General features: G+C 39.6%; 1 long non-coding RNA gene across 1 annotated transcript in view; it reads right to left on the bottom strand.

The window, feature by feature from the left end:
* The window catches only part of LOC133616758 (uncharacterized), a 49,920-nt gene extending 47,920 nt beyond the window's left edge, over positions 1-2,000 (bottom strand). The window contains exons 1-2 of the long non-coding RNA XR_009816900.2: positions 1,903-2,000; positions 1,477-1,557 (exon numbers count right to left, since the gene is read on the bottom strand). This is a non-coding gene — a long non-coding RNA (uncharacterized lncRNA). The remainder of the gene's footprint in view (positions 1-1,476; positions 1,558-1,902) is intronic.
* Between the last annotated feature and the right edge of the window lie 15,025 nt (positions 2,001-17,025).

Genomic DNA, 17,025 nt, shown 5'->3' with positions numbered 1-17,025 from the left:
ATGGCAGTCAAACATAAAAGATAAGTGTAGGCAGCACTATGAATGCAATATGTCTCAAGTAAACAACACCAACATTTTAAATGTTCCATTGGAAATATAGAACATTACACACAGAGCTCAAAAATCTATCAAAATGTTTAGTACGACTTTGGTAAGCTATGAAGCCGCACCGCTTGAAAGATTGTCGGCGCATTAAACATACGAGTATTATTATGGTGTGTGTATAAAGTAAGACATTATCTGGCGTTTTGTTTCGCAATATTATGCAAAAGCAACGTTTCTTACCTTTTGGTATCAGCTGATCTGCATTTGGGATCTGCATGAATCCTGAAAAATTGCGTACATCCGCCTTTGTAGTCCGTGACGACACCGTAGTCGATAAGCTTTTCCTTTTTCCTCTATCTTCTTGTTATGTGACATTCATCCTCCGCTGTTGCCATTTCTTACATAAAGTAGTGTAAAGTTATTACTTATATCTGTCAGTAAACTCGCCATGAAAGCGCTAAAACATACCGGTGTAGTGAGTTTACATTATTCACCAAAGGAACTTTAGTTATTAGAGTTCCGGTCGGACGGTTTATCACGGGACACATTTCCGGTGTTGTCGTTTTTGGATGAGGAGATGCTGCTCCGTTATTGATTTAAGTAAAGTCTGAATGTTATTAAAACAGTTAGCTCCATCTTTTGACACTTCTTCCACTCCCGTCCTTGCACGCTACAACAAAGATGACGGGGAGAAGACGCTGTCAAAGGTGAGCCATGTAAATAAGACCGCCAACAAAACGGCGCATCCAGAAGCGACTGTCAGAAAGCGGCTTGAAGATGATCTGTAAAACATAATCTATGCAACAATTTGACCAAAGAACCATCATTGCATGTTATGTAGACCACAAGGAAGTGTTTTACATTTAGAAAAAAAATATCATAATATGACCCCTTTATTGCGTCCTATAATCCGGTGCACCTAATACATGAAAAAAGATCAAAAATAGACCATTCATCAGCAGTGCGCTTTATAATCCGGTGCGCCCTATGGTCCAGAATATACGGTGTATATAGCACACGTAAAATTATTTATCAACACTCATCAATGTTTTGGAAGCACTATTTTTTTGTTTGTATTTAGTACGTTTGATAAGTACGGGCAAACTGACAGAGTTCCACACATGGCTGTGAGAGAGGAGTGCTCGTGCTGCAAAGACAGACGATGGACAGAGAATCCTACCTCCTACGTGTGTGTTTTAACATATTTTGACTGTCGAAAAAAATATTAGACACATTGTCTATTCAGCAACATCCTTTCATAATTTCACAGCTGCTAGGTGACTGTTTAAAAGTTATTTTTAATGTAAGTGTGGCAACATTATTATTGATAATCACATCGTATCCCACATTGTAATTCAGTCTAAGCCCAGGCTTGGACTGAAGTATTAATTTTTTCTTCCCCCCCGTCCCCAGCATTCACCTGTTTCTCACCTTTTTTTGTAAGTTGGCAGACCCGTCAGCGATCCTGTTCTGTCTCCTTGTAACGTTTGTCTGCTCTTGAATGGGATTGTGCTGAAAATGATAATTCCCCCTCTGGGATTATTAAAGTATTTCTGATTCTGATCGAATAAATAGAGAAAAGAGAAGCTGGTGACTTAGGTCATCCAATGTCTTAACACTGCTTATGCATTACATGACTCACCACATCGTGAGTGAGCAGACGCATGTTTCTACAATGTTAAACCAGCGGAGGCCAGCATTTTTCATAAAAAAACAGCTTTATTCATAATGAACATGGCATTTGTAATACAGAATGCCAACATTTGTGGGGTTATATTTCACATGCTGCTTTGAATTAAATAAAATGTTTGCATGGACTTTAAAGGTGTTCTATAATTCAAAACCAACTTTTCTTACCTGTTTGTGTATCAGGTCTGGACTTGTGATGCGTTTGTCGACAGTGTTCACACAATGGACTTCTGTACAGGAGGTTTGATTCTGAAAATGAAGTAAAATTAAGCTGCTTCCTCAGCATTGCAAGCAGCAAAGTGACAGTTTAACATTTTTAAGAAATACACGCCATCATTATACAGCATGGGTGTCAAACTCTGGCCCGCGGGCCATATTTGGCCCGTCATGTAATTTCATTTGGCCCTTGAGGCAATATCAAATTAACATTAGAGCTGGCCCGCCGGTATTACCGTATTTTTCGGACTATAAGTCGTATACGTCGCACCGGCCGAAAATGCACAATAAAGAAGAAAAAAAACATATATACGTCGCACTGGAGTATAAGTCGCATTTTTGGGGGAAATTTATTTGATAAAATCCAACACCAAGAATAGACATTAGAAAAGCAATTTAAAATAAATAACGAATAGTGAACAACAGGATGAATAAGTGTACGTTATATGAGGCATAAATAACTGAGAACGTGCCTGGTATGTTAACGCAACACATCATGGCAAGAGTCATTCAAATAACTATAACATATAGAACATGCTAAACGTTTACCAAATAATCTGTCACTCCCGATCGCTAAATCCGATGAAATCCTACTCCACAGTGTCGCTCCTGGTATGCGCCGCTAGCGTCCATTATTTCTGCTGCTCGATCGCCGTTTTCTGGTGCATATTTCACTACGTCCAGCTTGTAATCTGCAGTATATGATTTCCTTTTCGGTGCCATTTTAGTTCAGTCCTTCTCAGTTTTTATAAGTTACCGCCAATGTTGCTGTGATCTATTTTAATAGCTCTGGCAGTAGCGTATAGCATATAGCAGCTAGCATTCCAAAACCCACAATGCACTTCTGCCATGACCCGCCCCCACCGAATTCTTATTGGTTGGCGTGTGAGTGACGATTGCTGACGTGTGTGTGACGATTGCGGACTTTTTCTTCGTCGCTCACGCGAATTAGATAAATAATATTATTTGATATTTTACGGTAATATGTTAATAATTTCACACATAAGTCGCTCCGGAGTATACGTCGCACCCACAGCCAAACTATGTAAAAAACCTCGACTTATAGTCCGAAAAATACGGTATACAGCGGCGGTGCCGCTGTTACACCGCATTCACCGTTAATACTCATACTTGCCATCCCTCCCAATTTTCCCGGGAGACTCCCGAATTTCAGTGCCCCTCCTGAAAATCTCCCGGGGCAATCATTCTGGCGAATTTCTCCCGATTTCCACCCGGACAACATTATTGGGGGCGTGCCTTAAAGGCACTGCCTTCAACGTCCTCTACGACCTGTCGTCACATCCGCTTTCCCTCCATACAAACAGCGTGCCGGCCCAGTCACATAATATATGCGGCTTTTACACACACATAAGTGAATGTGAATGCAAGCCATACTTGGTCATGAGCCATACACGTCACACTGAGGGTGGCCGTATAAACAACTTTAACACTGTTACAAATATGCGCCACACTGTGAACCCACACCAAACAAGAATGACAAACACATTTCGGGAGAACATCCGCACCGTAACACAACATAAACACAACAGAACAAATACCCAGAACCCCTTGCAGCACTAACTCTTCCGGGACGCTACAATATACACCCACTGCTACCACCAAACCCCGCCCCCGCCCACCAAGTTAATGTTGATATTTACCTCAGAAGGCTGCAAATAGAAAAGAGGCATTAAATTTTTTATTAAAATTTTATTTAATATACCATTGATGTTTTTTCGTTTGTTTTTTGAAAGTTGATTTTGCACTATTAAGTTATATAAGTTATATAACTATTAAGTTATATTAAGTTATATTATTAAGTTATATATGTTGCTTGTTCAATATTCAGTGTTAAAGCAAATCAGTGTAGCAAACTGAGCAATAATTAACGTTTTATTCATGCACTTTCTCTTGCTACTTCGAGGCTTGAATGTTTGATTCATTCCTTATTGTTATTTTATTTTCAAATTTATTATTAGCCTGTGGAAAAAGTTTATTTTGATATTTACCTCAGAAGGCTGCAAATAGAAAAGAGGCATTCAATTTTTATTTAAATCTTATTTGACATGCCATTGATATTTTTTAATTATTAATATTATTTGAAACTCGATTTTGCATGTCACTATAAAGTTACATAAGCCTTGCTTATTCAATGTTCAATGCAAAACTTGTTTGGGTCCCTATTAAAAGGTTAATTTGTTCAACCTTGGCCCGCGGCTTTGTTCAGTTTTACATTTTGGCCCACTCTGTATTTGAGTTTGACACCCCTGTTATACAGCATTGGCTCAATATAAGATGCAAAAAGTAAACAATGCCGACTAGCGGCCAAAATGAAGAACTGCGTGGGGAAGGAGTTAAATAAAAGCAAGACAACATGCCAATTTAAAGTATTACACATACCCGAAAATTAAGTAAAAATCACATAAACTCCTTCTCTGTGACTCCTTGTACTGCTCTGCTTCCTACACAAAGAATAAATACTTTTTTTTACCAAACAGGACACAGGCTGCTTAGTGTGGTCACGTGACATGAAATAGAACCGGTCACGTGACATGAAAGAGAACCGCTTCAATCAAATCGCGCCAACACTGTCACTCAAACAAAACGCTTGTAGCGCTCAAAATAGCGGTTAAAATAACACAAAAAAAACTCGATATCTTAAGGGTACATAAAAAGTTAACAATATACGGCAAGAATGACAAAAATAAACCGTTCGGTATTGTTATAAAACGACACACGGCACGACATTTGGACACAACTCACCTCAGCGTCGCAAGCTGCCAAATTAGAGGAAACTACGGAAGCCTGGCGGAAATGCCATGACAGGACAGGAAGGAGTAAAATAAAATGACAAAAATAAAGAATTATTTAAAAATAAAATTCACACGAACACAATACTTCAATAACAAAATAAAAACATTCTGAAATATTAATAAAGTTTTTTATTTTTTTATTTTTTTATTGTCCTGTCCAGCTTCTCAGGCAAATCATATACAGGTAAAAGCCAATAAATTAGAATATTTTGAAAAACGTGATTTATTTCAGTAATTGCATTCAAAGGTGTAACTTGTACATTATATTTATTCATTGCACACAGACTGATGCATTCAAATGTTTATTTCATTTAATTTTGATGATTTGAAGTGGCAACAAATGAAAATCCAAAATTCCGTGTGTCACAAAATTAGAATATTACTTAAGGCAAGTACAAAAAAGGGATTTTTAGAAATGTTGGCCAACTGAAAAGTATGAAAATGAAAAATATGAGCATGTACAATACTCAATACTTGGTTGGAGCTCCTTTTGCCTCAATTACTGCGTTAATGCGGCGTGGCATGGAGTTGATGAGTTTCTGGCACTGCTCAGGTGTTATGAGAGCCCAGGTTGCTCTGATAGTGGCCTTCAACTCTTCTGCGTTTTTGGGTCTGGCATTCTGCATCTTCCTTTTCACAATACCCCACAGATTTTCTATGGGGCTAAGGTCAGGGGAGTTGGCGGGCCAATTTAGAACAGAAATACCATGGTCCGTAAACCAGGCACGGGTAGATTTTGCGCTGTGTGCAGGCGCCAAGTCCTGTTGGAACTTGAAATCTCCATCTCCATAGAGCAGGTCAGCAGCAGGAAGCATGAAGTGCTCTAAAACTTGCTGGTAGACGGCTGCGTTGACCCTGGATCTCAGGAAACAGAGTGGACCGACACCAGCAGATGACATGGCACCCCAAACCATCACTGATGGTGGAAACTTTACACTAGACTTCAGGCAACGTGGATCCTGTGCCTCTCCTGTCTTCCTCCAGACTCTGGGACCTCGATTTCCAAAGGAAATGCAAAATTTGCATGGTTGGGTGATGGTTTGGAGATGGAGATTTCAAGTTCCAACAGGACTTGGCGCCTGCACACAGCGCAAAATCTACCCGTGCCTGGTTTACGGACCATGGTATTTCTGTTCTAAATTGGCCCGCCAACTCCCCTGACCTTAGCCCCATAGAAAATCTGTGGGGTATTGTGAAAAGGAAGATGCAGAATGCCAGACCCAAAAACGCAGAAGAGTTGAAGGCCACTATCAGAGCAACCTGGGCTCTCATAACACCTGAGCAGTGCCCGAAACTCATCGACTCCATGCCACGCCGCATTAACGCAGTAATTGAGGCAAAAGGAGCTCCAACCAAGTATTGAGTATTGTACATGCTCATATTTTTCATTTTCATACTTTTCAGTTGGCCAACATTTCTAAAAATCCCTTTTTTGTATTAGCCTTAAGTAATATTCTAATTTTGTGACACACGGAATTTTGGATTTTCATTTGTTGCCACTTCAAATCATCAAAATTAAATGAAATAAACATTTGAATGCATCAGTCTGTGTGCAATGAATAAATATAATGTACAAGTTACACCTTTTGAATGCAATTACTGAAATAAATCAAGTTTTTCAAAATATTCTAATTTACTGGCTTTTACCTGTAGTTGATGTAGATGCCCATATCGGCTGTACAGATTTACTTTACAAAAGAGAAGCGTGGGATACTTCCCTTTGTTGCCTTATTTGTATTTGACTTTATTAAATGCAAATATATTAAAATTTGGTGCAGCCGGGCCGGAGCAGGAGAGGATAGAAAGAGAGAAAAAAGGAAGACGGACGGGGAAATGCGGGGACAAGAGGGGGATTAGCATACTTGCCAACCTTGAGACCTCCGATTTCGGGAGGGGGGCATGGCTGGGGCGGGGGCGTGGTTGGGGGCGTGGTTAAGAGGGAGGAGTATATTTACAGCTAAAATTCACCAAGTCAAGTATTTCATATATATATATATATATATATATATAAGAAATACTTGACTTTCAGTGAATTCTAGCTATATATATATATATATAACATAAATACTTGAATTTCAGTTTTCATTTATTTACACATATACACACACATAACACTCATCTGCTCATTGTTGAGTTAAGGGTTGAATTGTCCATCCTTGTTCTATTCTCTGTCACTATTTTCTAACCATGCTGAATGAACACCCTCTCTGATGATGCATTCTGCTTCGTCTCCTTGTTGTGTGCGCAGTTGTGCACTGCACTCTCTAAAAGCCGTAGATGTTATTGTCACATATGCATGTACAGTAGATGGCAGTATTGTCCTGTTTAAGAGTGTCACAACATTGCTGTTTACGGCAGACGAACTGCTTTATGTTAGACGAAAACGTGACTGCTGTTGTTGTGTGTTGTTGCCGCGCTGGGAGGACTTTAATGAAACTGCCTAACAATAAATCCACATAAGAAACCAAGAACTCGTCCTCAATCATTCTACAGTTATAACGTGATTGGGCAGGCACGCTGTTTATATTGTGGGAAAGCGGACGTGAAAACAGGCTGTCGACACGTCACTCAGGTCCGCCTGAATTGCGGGAGATTTTCGGGAGAAAATTTGTCTCGGGAGGTTTTCGGGAGAGGCGCTGAATTTCGGGAGTCTCCCGGAAAATCCGGGAGGGTTGGCAAGTATGGGGATTAGACAAAGAGACAACAATAACAACAACAAACACAACAATAACAATAACAATAGAACAGCATCAGCGAATAGGATATGTACAAATATGATGGTAAAAGTGCTATCAAAGAAGCAGTTAGTGAAATAAATGTTAATAACACAGAAATGACAATGAGCATTATTACACAAGAAATGGAGCAATACAAAGACCAATAGAAATAGCACAATTGATAATAAATAATAACAATAATTTACCTCTATTATCAACAATGCAATTGTTTCAAATGCAACAATACATATACGTAATGATAACTTGAAATACAAAAGAAAGCAGATCAATGGAGGAGAAGAAAGAGAAGTGAACTGCATTAACCTTGTAGATTGTTTTAGTATCAATATGTTAAGCTTTGTCAGTGTGACATGTGTTACCCAGTTTCCTGGGAAACAAAGTGAATAAATGTTTGATGAAACGTGATTATATGCATGAGTGTATGTATGCATATGTACTTGTATATGTACAGTATGTATATGTATGTTTGTACAGTGAATGTATAAGTACAGTTTGTGTACATGTACATATGTACAGTGAATGTATATGTACAGTATGTGTATATGTACGTTTGTGCAGTGAATGTGTATGTACAGTATGTGTATATGTACGTTTGTGCAGTGAATGTGTATGTACAGTATGTGTATATGTACGTTTGTACGGTGAATGTATATGGACAGCATGTGTATATGTACGTTTGTGCAGTGAATGTGTATGTACAGTATGTGTATATGTACGTTTGTGCAGTGAATGTGTATGTACAGTATGTGTATATGTACGTTTGTGCAGTGAATGTGTATGTACAGTATGTGTATATGTACGTTTGTATGGTGAATGTATATGGACAGTATGTGTATATGTATGTTTGTACCGTGAATTTGTATGTACAGTATGTATATATGTATGTTTGTACCGTGAATGTGTATGTACAGTATGTGTATATGTATGTTTGTACAGTTAATTTTGCAGGTATGTACTGTATTTGTGTACGTATGTGGGAGCGTAGGTACCTAGGTGTGCGCGTATGTATGTATATATGTATGAATAATTGTGTGTATGTGAGTATTGTGTGATTTTTTAATCTATTTTATTTTCTGTGATGTATTTTATGTATATATTATTTTATAGTTAAATGTTTTATATTACTGACTCTCCTAATATGTATGGCTCAACTTCTGTGCAGCACTTTGTGAAACGTCTATTGTTTTTTTTTTAAATGTGCTATATATAAATAAAGTGGATCGGATTGTATATATGTGTATTTGTATGTACAATATATTTGACTCCCAGTATGTGTGGGCCATCCAGAGAGCCTAATAAAGTGCATTTTTAACCTGCACCTGTTTTTGTGTATTTAGGATCCCCAAATTTTAAATCAAACCAGGGAGGCATGGCATGGATATTTTTATAACAATCTTGCATTCCTTCATACTTCCTCCAAACGAGCTGTTTGGAATTTGAGTTGTTAGTGCCTTATTTGACGCTGGTGACATCAGAAGATATCTCCATATATGGAAGAGGTTTACCCGAAGAGGTTTGTGCAAGTCTGCTATTTTAGGCCGACGCTGTAGTTCCGTATTTATCTCGAGCCTCTTGTTGTGGGTCAGACTGGCTCGTACATGCACATCCATCCTCTGCCGTTGCCATTTCTAATACAAAGTAGTGTATAGTTTTAACTAAAATAATCAGATGGCCCCGTATAGAAGCGCTAAAAACTACAACATAGCTGACGGGGAGGCACGTAAATAAGGCACAACCTGAAGAGATGGCCAGGAAGAGACTTGAAGATGGTCTGTAAAACAATCTATGCAAAATGTTGACTAAAGAACCACCATTACATTTTATGTAGGAAGTCTTTTAAATTGATTTAATCTTAATGCAGAGCCAAACCCGTCTCTGAAGTCAGAATCATTAAAATGATTGCTGCAAATTACACTCCTCGAGCGAGTCCATTTGACAAGAGAGTTCTATACTTTCCTCTAATACAAATCATTTAGAAATGTATGCAGACCGACCCCTTCTTGTGCAACAATGCATCTAGCAGACATATTTACAAATTCCGCGCGAAAACAGCATGATTTGGGTTGAAGATGCTACCAAAACACATATTCATGTCAGGCTTGGTCAAAAGATAGGACTCAGATGCAGAGTAGGGATTAATTCGGCAGGCTTTTATTTTGAAAGCTTCCTTTCACCTCCAGAGTCAGGGCAATTCAATATAGGCTATAACTAAACTAGTTGGCGAAAAAGGTTCCAAAACAATAACGAACTATACTTGGCGCAGTATATTCTATGAAATTTATTATAAACAAAAAAAACGCTCCAACAGGAGGAAGAAACAATGGCTATGAAACTTCTACATTATCTCTAATCTAATAAAGGTTAACACAAAAATGTCACTCAAAAAATTGAGGAAAAGGAAGAACTGTAAGAAAAACTGAAAACTCACCACTTCGGCTGCAAAACTAAATAACACAAAATCACTGCTGAGGAGGAGAAAAAGAAAACTCAAAATATCAACGAAGGAATTCAGGAGCAAAGTAGTCAAACACGAGACGAGGAATGGCATGGGCAGGAGGCTAGAGAGGCACGAATAAACGAGACAATCTGGCACAGAACAAAAGGAGGCGTGGGCTTATAAACCACATGAGGGTAATGGGGAACGGGTGGAAACAATCAGGGGTCAGGGATGACGTCAGACTGATGACACAAAAGGAAGGGCAAGTGACCTGAAACGAGAGGAGTTACTTTTCAAACTTAAACATGCAATTCACAAGACAGAAGAAACCAAGACAAGACATGCCTCACCGCGGTGTGACAATTAAGCAGTATGAAATTACCTCCAGTCTTCTGTGGGTGACATCACTAGGACGATGCAGGCCTGCCCACAATTTGGAGCTAAAAAAGTGGGCGTTTCAAATAGTGCTAAAACTTGTTAGAAAACAAGCTTAACGCCACTGCTGTCTCTATGGGGGGAATTTTACATGTTTCGTATAGGGATGTCCGATAATGGCTTTTTTCCGATATCCGATATTCCGATATTGTCCAACTCTTTAATTACCGATACCGATATCAACCGATATATACAGTCGTGGAATTAACACATTATTATGCCTAATTTGGACAACCAGGTATGGTGAAGATAAGGTATTTAAAAAAATTTTTTATAAAATAAAATAAAATATAAAAATTTAAAACATTTCTTGAATAAAAAAGAAAGTCAAACAATATAAAAACAGTTACATAGAAACTAGTAATTAATGAAAATTAGTAAAATTAACTGTTAAAGGTTAGCACTATTAGTGGACCAGCAGCACGCACAATCATGTGTGCTTACGGACTGTATCCTTGCAGACTGTATTAATATATATTGATATATAATGTAGGAACCAAAATATTAATAACAGAAAGAAACAACCCTTTTGTGTGAATGAGTGTAAATGGGGAAGGGAGGTTTTTCGGGTTGGTGCACTAATTGTAAGTGTATCCTGTGTTTTTTATGTTGATTTAATAAAAATTTTTAAAAAAAAAACAAAACAAAAAAAACGATACCGATAATAAAAAAAACGATACCGATAATTTCCGATATTACATTTTAACGCAGGCCGATATTATCGGACATCTCTAGTACCGTATATTCCGGATTATAAAGCGCACTGCCGATGAGCGGGTCTATTTTTGATTTTTTTTTCATATATTAGGTGTACCGGATTATAGGGCGCATTAAAGGGGTCATATTATTATTATTTATTATATTTTCCAAATTGAAAAAACTTTCTTGTAGTCTACATCAGTGTTTTTCAACCTTTTTTGAGCCAAGGCACATTTTTTTCATTGAAAAAATGTGGAGGCACACCACCAGCAGAAATCATTAAAAAATTAACCTCAGCAGCTGATATTGACAATAAAAAGTTGTTCTCGCAAGAATTCAAACCATAACCAACCATGCATGACAATAGCTATTGTCTCAAAGTACTGTCACATCACGCCATGACTTATTTGGAGTTTTTTGGTGTCTTCCTGTGTGTAGTGTTTTAGTTCTTATCTTGTGCTCCTATTTTGGTGGCTTTTCCTGTTTTGTTGCTATTTTCCTGTAGAAGTTTCATGTCTTCCTTGAGCGCTATTCCCCGCACCTGCTTTGTTTTAGCAATCAAGACTATTTAAGTTGCCGCTACACTTCTTTGCGGGGACTTTGTTGATTGTCATGTCATGTTCGGATGTACTTTGTGGACGCTGTCTGCTCCACACGCTGTAAGTCTTTGCTGTCGTCCAACATTCTGTTTTTGTTTACTTTGCAACCAGTTCAGGTTTAATTTCGTTTTGCATAGCCTTCCCTAATCTTTAATGCCTTTTCTTAGGGACACTCACCTTTTGTTTATTTTTGGTTTTAGCACTAGATACATTTTTACCTGCACATTGTCGTTTGCATATTGTGATCACGACAAACCATGTTACCGACATCAACAAAGCAATTAGCTACTTGCTGCCACCTACTGATATGGAAGAGTAAAACATGGTTACTCTGCCGAGCTCTAGACAGCACCGACACTCAACAACGACACATTTGCAGATTACTATTACTGGTTTGCAAATAATATTTTTAACCCAAATAGGTGAAATTACATATTTTCCCATGGCACACCAGACTGTATCTCACGGCACACTAGTGGTTGAAAAACACTGGTCTACATAACATGTAATGGTGGTTCTTTGGTCAAAATGTTGCATAGATTATGTTTTACAGATAATCTTCAAGCCGCTTTCTGACAGTCGCTTCCGGATGCGCCGTTTTGTGGGCGGTCTTATTTTCGTGGCTCACCTTCGGCAGCGTCTTCTCCCCGTCATCTTTGTTGTAGCGGTGTAGCGTGCAAGGACGGGAATGGAATAATTGTCACAGGATGGAGCTAACTGTTTTAATGACATTCAGACTTTACTTAGATCAATAACGGGAATGTGTCCCGTGAAAAAACGTCCGTCCGGAACTCTAATAACTAAAGTTCCTTGGGTGAATAATGTAAACTCACTACACCGGTATGTTTTAGCGCTTTCATGGCGAGTTTACTGACAGATATAAGTAAGAACTTTACTCTACTTTATATTAGAAATGGCAACAGCGGAGGATGAATGTCACATAACAAGACGATAGAAAAAAGAAAAAGATTATCGACGTGCACAATTTTTCAGGATTTACGCAGATCCCAAATACAGATCAGCAGGTACCAGAAGGTAAGTGTGAAAGTCTTTCTGCTGTGAGGGTTCTCCTGGTGCCGACAGATCTTTCTTGAGCCCGGTGTACAGGTTTGAGCAAGTCTTTTATTGCCATACACAAGTCTCGTTTGCTTTCCAGCAGTATATATTTTAGGACTTTTCAGCCCGGCGTGTCTCTGCTTTCTGGCTCCAACTGCCACCACGTGTCTCGACCCGGCTGCTGCTAATAAAGGCGACAGGTGATTAGACAACCAACCCCAGCTGGGCAATCTACTCACCTGCCGCTGGCTTCGAGGCCGGGCCATACACACCCCATTCCTGCAAGAGGCGCGCTGACCACGCCCTCCTCCACAGTAAGAAAAGTTGATTTTGCATAATATTGCGAAACAGAACGCCAGATAATGTCTATACCTTATACACACACCATAATAATACTCGTATGTTTAATGCGCCGAAAATACTTCAAACGGTGCGGCTTCATAGCTTACCAAAGTCGTGCTAAAACATTTTGATAGATTTTTGAGTGCCGTGTGTAATGTTCTATATTTTCAATGGAACATTTAAAATGTTGGTGTTGTTTACTTGAGACCCATCATAGTGCAGCCTACACTTATCTCTTATGTTTGACTGCCATCTACTGGTCACACTTATCATTTCACCATGTACCAAATAAAATAGCTTCGAGGTGGGTATGCTCAACCAAAATTATTCCTTACATTAGGCACAACGGGTTATGAGGTGCACTTTTAAATTTTGAGAGAAAAAAAAGGATTTTAAGTGCGCCTTATAGTCCGGAAAATACGGTAGACATATTTTTTAGGTCCAGAACTATAAAATATGTGCTAATCTTGCCAGCATTAGAGGAGTCCTTTGATGTTTATACCTAAACATACCTGGGTATAGTTTTAACAACCATTATCACTAATTACAAAAATAATAATAAATAATATAAAAACTAAAATTATACTCTTTAATTATCGACTATATTCTAACATGTAGTGCAATCACGGTTAAGTTTATAAATTGTATGTTGTAATTGTAATGAGCTATTCAGACACACACCCTGAATGATTATTTCACATTAATTAGCAGAGGCACCATTGAGGGCCTTTTATGTTCCCTCAATTAGACCAAAACAGTGTTGAAATGGAAATATAGCAGGCGAAAGATAACGTGGTTGGCAGGCCTCAGGGCATTTTGAATTGTAATGAGTCACGTTTTATGTTATCATAGTTAAGGAGTGTCAGCTTAATTCAAAATCTGCTCAATTTCTTCCCGGCCTAATCTTTATTATTTTTCCATGACATGTAGCATACTTACCAGTGATTAAAAAGCTCTGGACTGGGCAGAATGTTTCAAATAATACATGACCACAGTGGAGTATTAAATTGACTGTTTGATGGTAATTTTTTTTAGTGTGACTACACATTAATAAATGAAGACTGGTTTAGCTCATGTTTACTGTATATGCATCAGGACGAACTGTCAAGGATTCATTTGAAATATGTATGAGTCTCCATTTAGAAAACTGGCAATCGTATTCTGTGTCATACAGATGAGGCTTACTCCAGACGATGACAACCAACATCAGTTAAATTCCATTATTTCTCTTTAATGGGAGCAATATAACCAAACTGTTACTTTTGTCTCTAATATAAAGCTATACTCTAATTTTAGACGTATTTTGTCGCTTGTAATCAAGGCTACTAAAAATGAATTTCATTATTTCTTATGACACGTCTAGCGTGCAGTTAAGGTCAAGCCAGCTGAGGCACTGATGCCTCTGGAGTTTTTTGTACCTTATTTTTATATTGGCAACATGCTGACAAAAAGAATAGCCAAGCCTTCGGCCAACGCACTTCTGAGGGCGGTCAGATACTCCTTAGCTTGCGTGCGCACTAAAGCAGAGGACATACTCGCCACGGTCTCGACTGGTTTCTACCCTGAATTCATTTCATCAGCGTCGCAGTGCACAAAAACTGGGATATTGGCTTGCTCAATTATCAGACAGCAGCCTAACATATTTATCTACCCTGTATTTGATCAGGAAATGTGCACATTTTGTGCCTTTTACCAAAGAAAATGTTAAAAAAATGTAATAATGCAAAAACTGCACTTATATTACAAATATTAACATTTATTTTAGGTTATTATATGATTTTTTTTTTTTTTCCATCATGGCAAATGAGGCGTTGCCTCCCCTGATCGTTCATTCTTGATCGAAAACTATTCAAAATTAGCTGAGATACAGTTAATTAACGTATTATATAAATATATATATAAAAAAATATATATAAAATATATATATATATATATATGTATATATATATATATATATATATATATATATATATATATATATATATATATATATATCCATCCATCCATTCATCTTCTTCCGCTTATCCGAGGTCGGGTCGCGGGGGCAGCAGCCTAAGCAGGGAAGCCCAGACTTTCCTCTCCCCAGCCACTTCGTCCAGCTCTTCCCGGGGGATCCCGAGGCGTTCCCAGGCCAGCCGGGAGAGATAGTCTTCCCAACGTGTCCTGGGTCTTCCCCGTGGCCTCCTACCGGTCGGACGTGCCCAAAACACCTCCCTAAGGAGGCGTTCGGGTGGCATCCTGACCAGATGCCCGAACCACCTCATCTGGCTCCTCTCGATGTGGAGGAGCAGCGGATTTACTTTGAGCTCCCCCCGGATGGCAGAGCTTCTCACCCTATCTCTAAGGGAGAGCCCCGCCACCTGGCGGAGGAAACTCATTTCGGCCGCTTGTACCCGTGATCTTGTCCTTTCGGTCATAACCCAAAGCTCATGACCATAGGTGAGGATGGGAACGTAGATCGACCGGTAAATCAAGAGCTTTGCCTTCCGGCTCAGCTCCTTCTTCACCACAACGGATCGATACAGCGTCCGCATTACTGAAGACTCCGCATCGATCCACCTGTCGATCTCACCATCCACTCTTCCCTCACTCGTGAACAAGACTCCGAGGTATTTGAACTCCTCCACTTGGGGCAAGATCTCCTCCCCAACCCGGAGATGGCACTCCACCGTTTTCCAGGCGAGAACCATGGACTCGGACTTGGAGGTGCTGATTCCCATCCCAGTCGCTTCACACTCGGCTGCAGTGAGAGCTGAAGATCTTGGCCAGATGAAGCCTTCAGGACCACATCATCTGCAAAAAGCAGAGACCTAATCCTGCAGCCACCAAACCGGATCCCCTCAACGCCTTGACTGCGCCTAGAAATTCTGTCCATAAAGGTTATGAACAGAATCGGTGACAAAGGGCAGCCTTGGCGGAGTCCAACCCTCACTGGAAACGGGTCCGACTTACTGCCAGCAATGCGGACCAAGCTCTGGCACTAATCATACAGGGAGCGAACCGCCACAATAAGACATTCCGTTACCCCATACTGTCTGAGCACTCCCCACAGGACTTCCCGAGGGACACGGTCGAATGCCTTCTCCAAGTCCACAAAACACATGTAGACTGGTTGGGCAAACTCCCATGCACCCTCAAGGACCCTGCCGAGAGTATAGAGCTGGTCCACAGTTCCACGACCAGGACGAAAACCACACTGTTCCTCCTAAATCCGAGGTTCGACTATCCGGCGTAGCCTCCTCTCCAGTACACCTGAATAGACCTTACCGGGAAGGCTGAGGAGTGTGATCCCACGATAGTTGGAACACACCCTCCGGTTCCCCTTCTTAAAGAGAGGACACCATTATTATGATTATTATTTTGCAAAAAATATTATTTGGACCAATTAGGTGAAGTTGCATAATTTCCCACGGCACACCAGACAATATCCAGTGACGTGCGGTCACTAGAGGCAGGTGAGGCCCCGCCTCACCTGCCATCATGGAAAGAAAAAAAAATTAAAAAGAAAAAAAAAAATTAAATTGTTATATGTATCCAGTGATTATACTATAACGTTATTTTCCATTTAACTTCACCAGTTTTAGATTATTTTTTATTCAAAATCGCTGAATTTTCACATTTGCCGTTCAAATACTGAGAAGAGACGGTGTGGTGATCAGCAGCCAGTTGAGGCACATCACTCAGTGCCTCAACATGGATTGCGGACTCGGCTAACTGCTGGCCTGCTGTGCAGTGAGACCGTATTGCTATATGAATTATATTATACATTTCCATAGTTTAGTTAGCTGAGGTATATAATGTACAGTGTATTTTGTCAACAACTGTATGTGTGTAACGTATTTCTTGTGCTGAGCAATCATAAAACTGCTGCGAAGACGCACTGGCTGAGGCTCGCGTAATCCCGCCTCCTGGTGCTGGTTAATGCACCCCTCGACGGGAGCGCCACACCAACCAAA

This window comes from Nerophis lumbriciformis, linkage group LG14 (genome assembly GCF_033978685.3).
Source record: "Nerophis lumbriciformis linkage group LG14, RoL_Nlum_v2.1, whole genome shotgun sequence".
In the NCBI taxonomy this organism is placed as follows: Eukaryota; Metazoa; Chordata; class Actinopteri; order Syngnathiformes; family Syngnathidae; genus Nerophis; species Nerophis lumbriciformis.
This window is presented reverse-complemented; position numbering and strand designations above follow the sequence as displayed.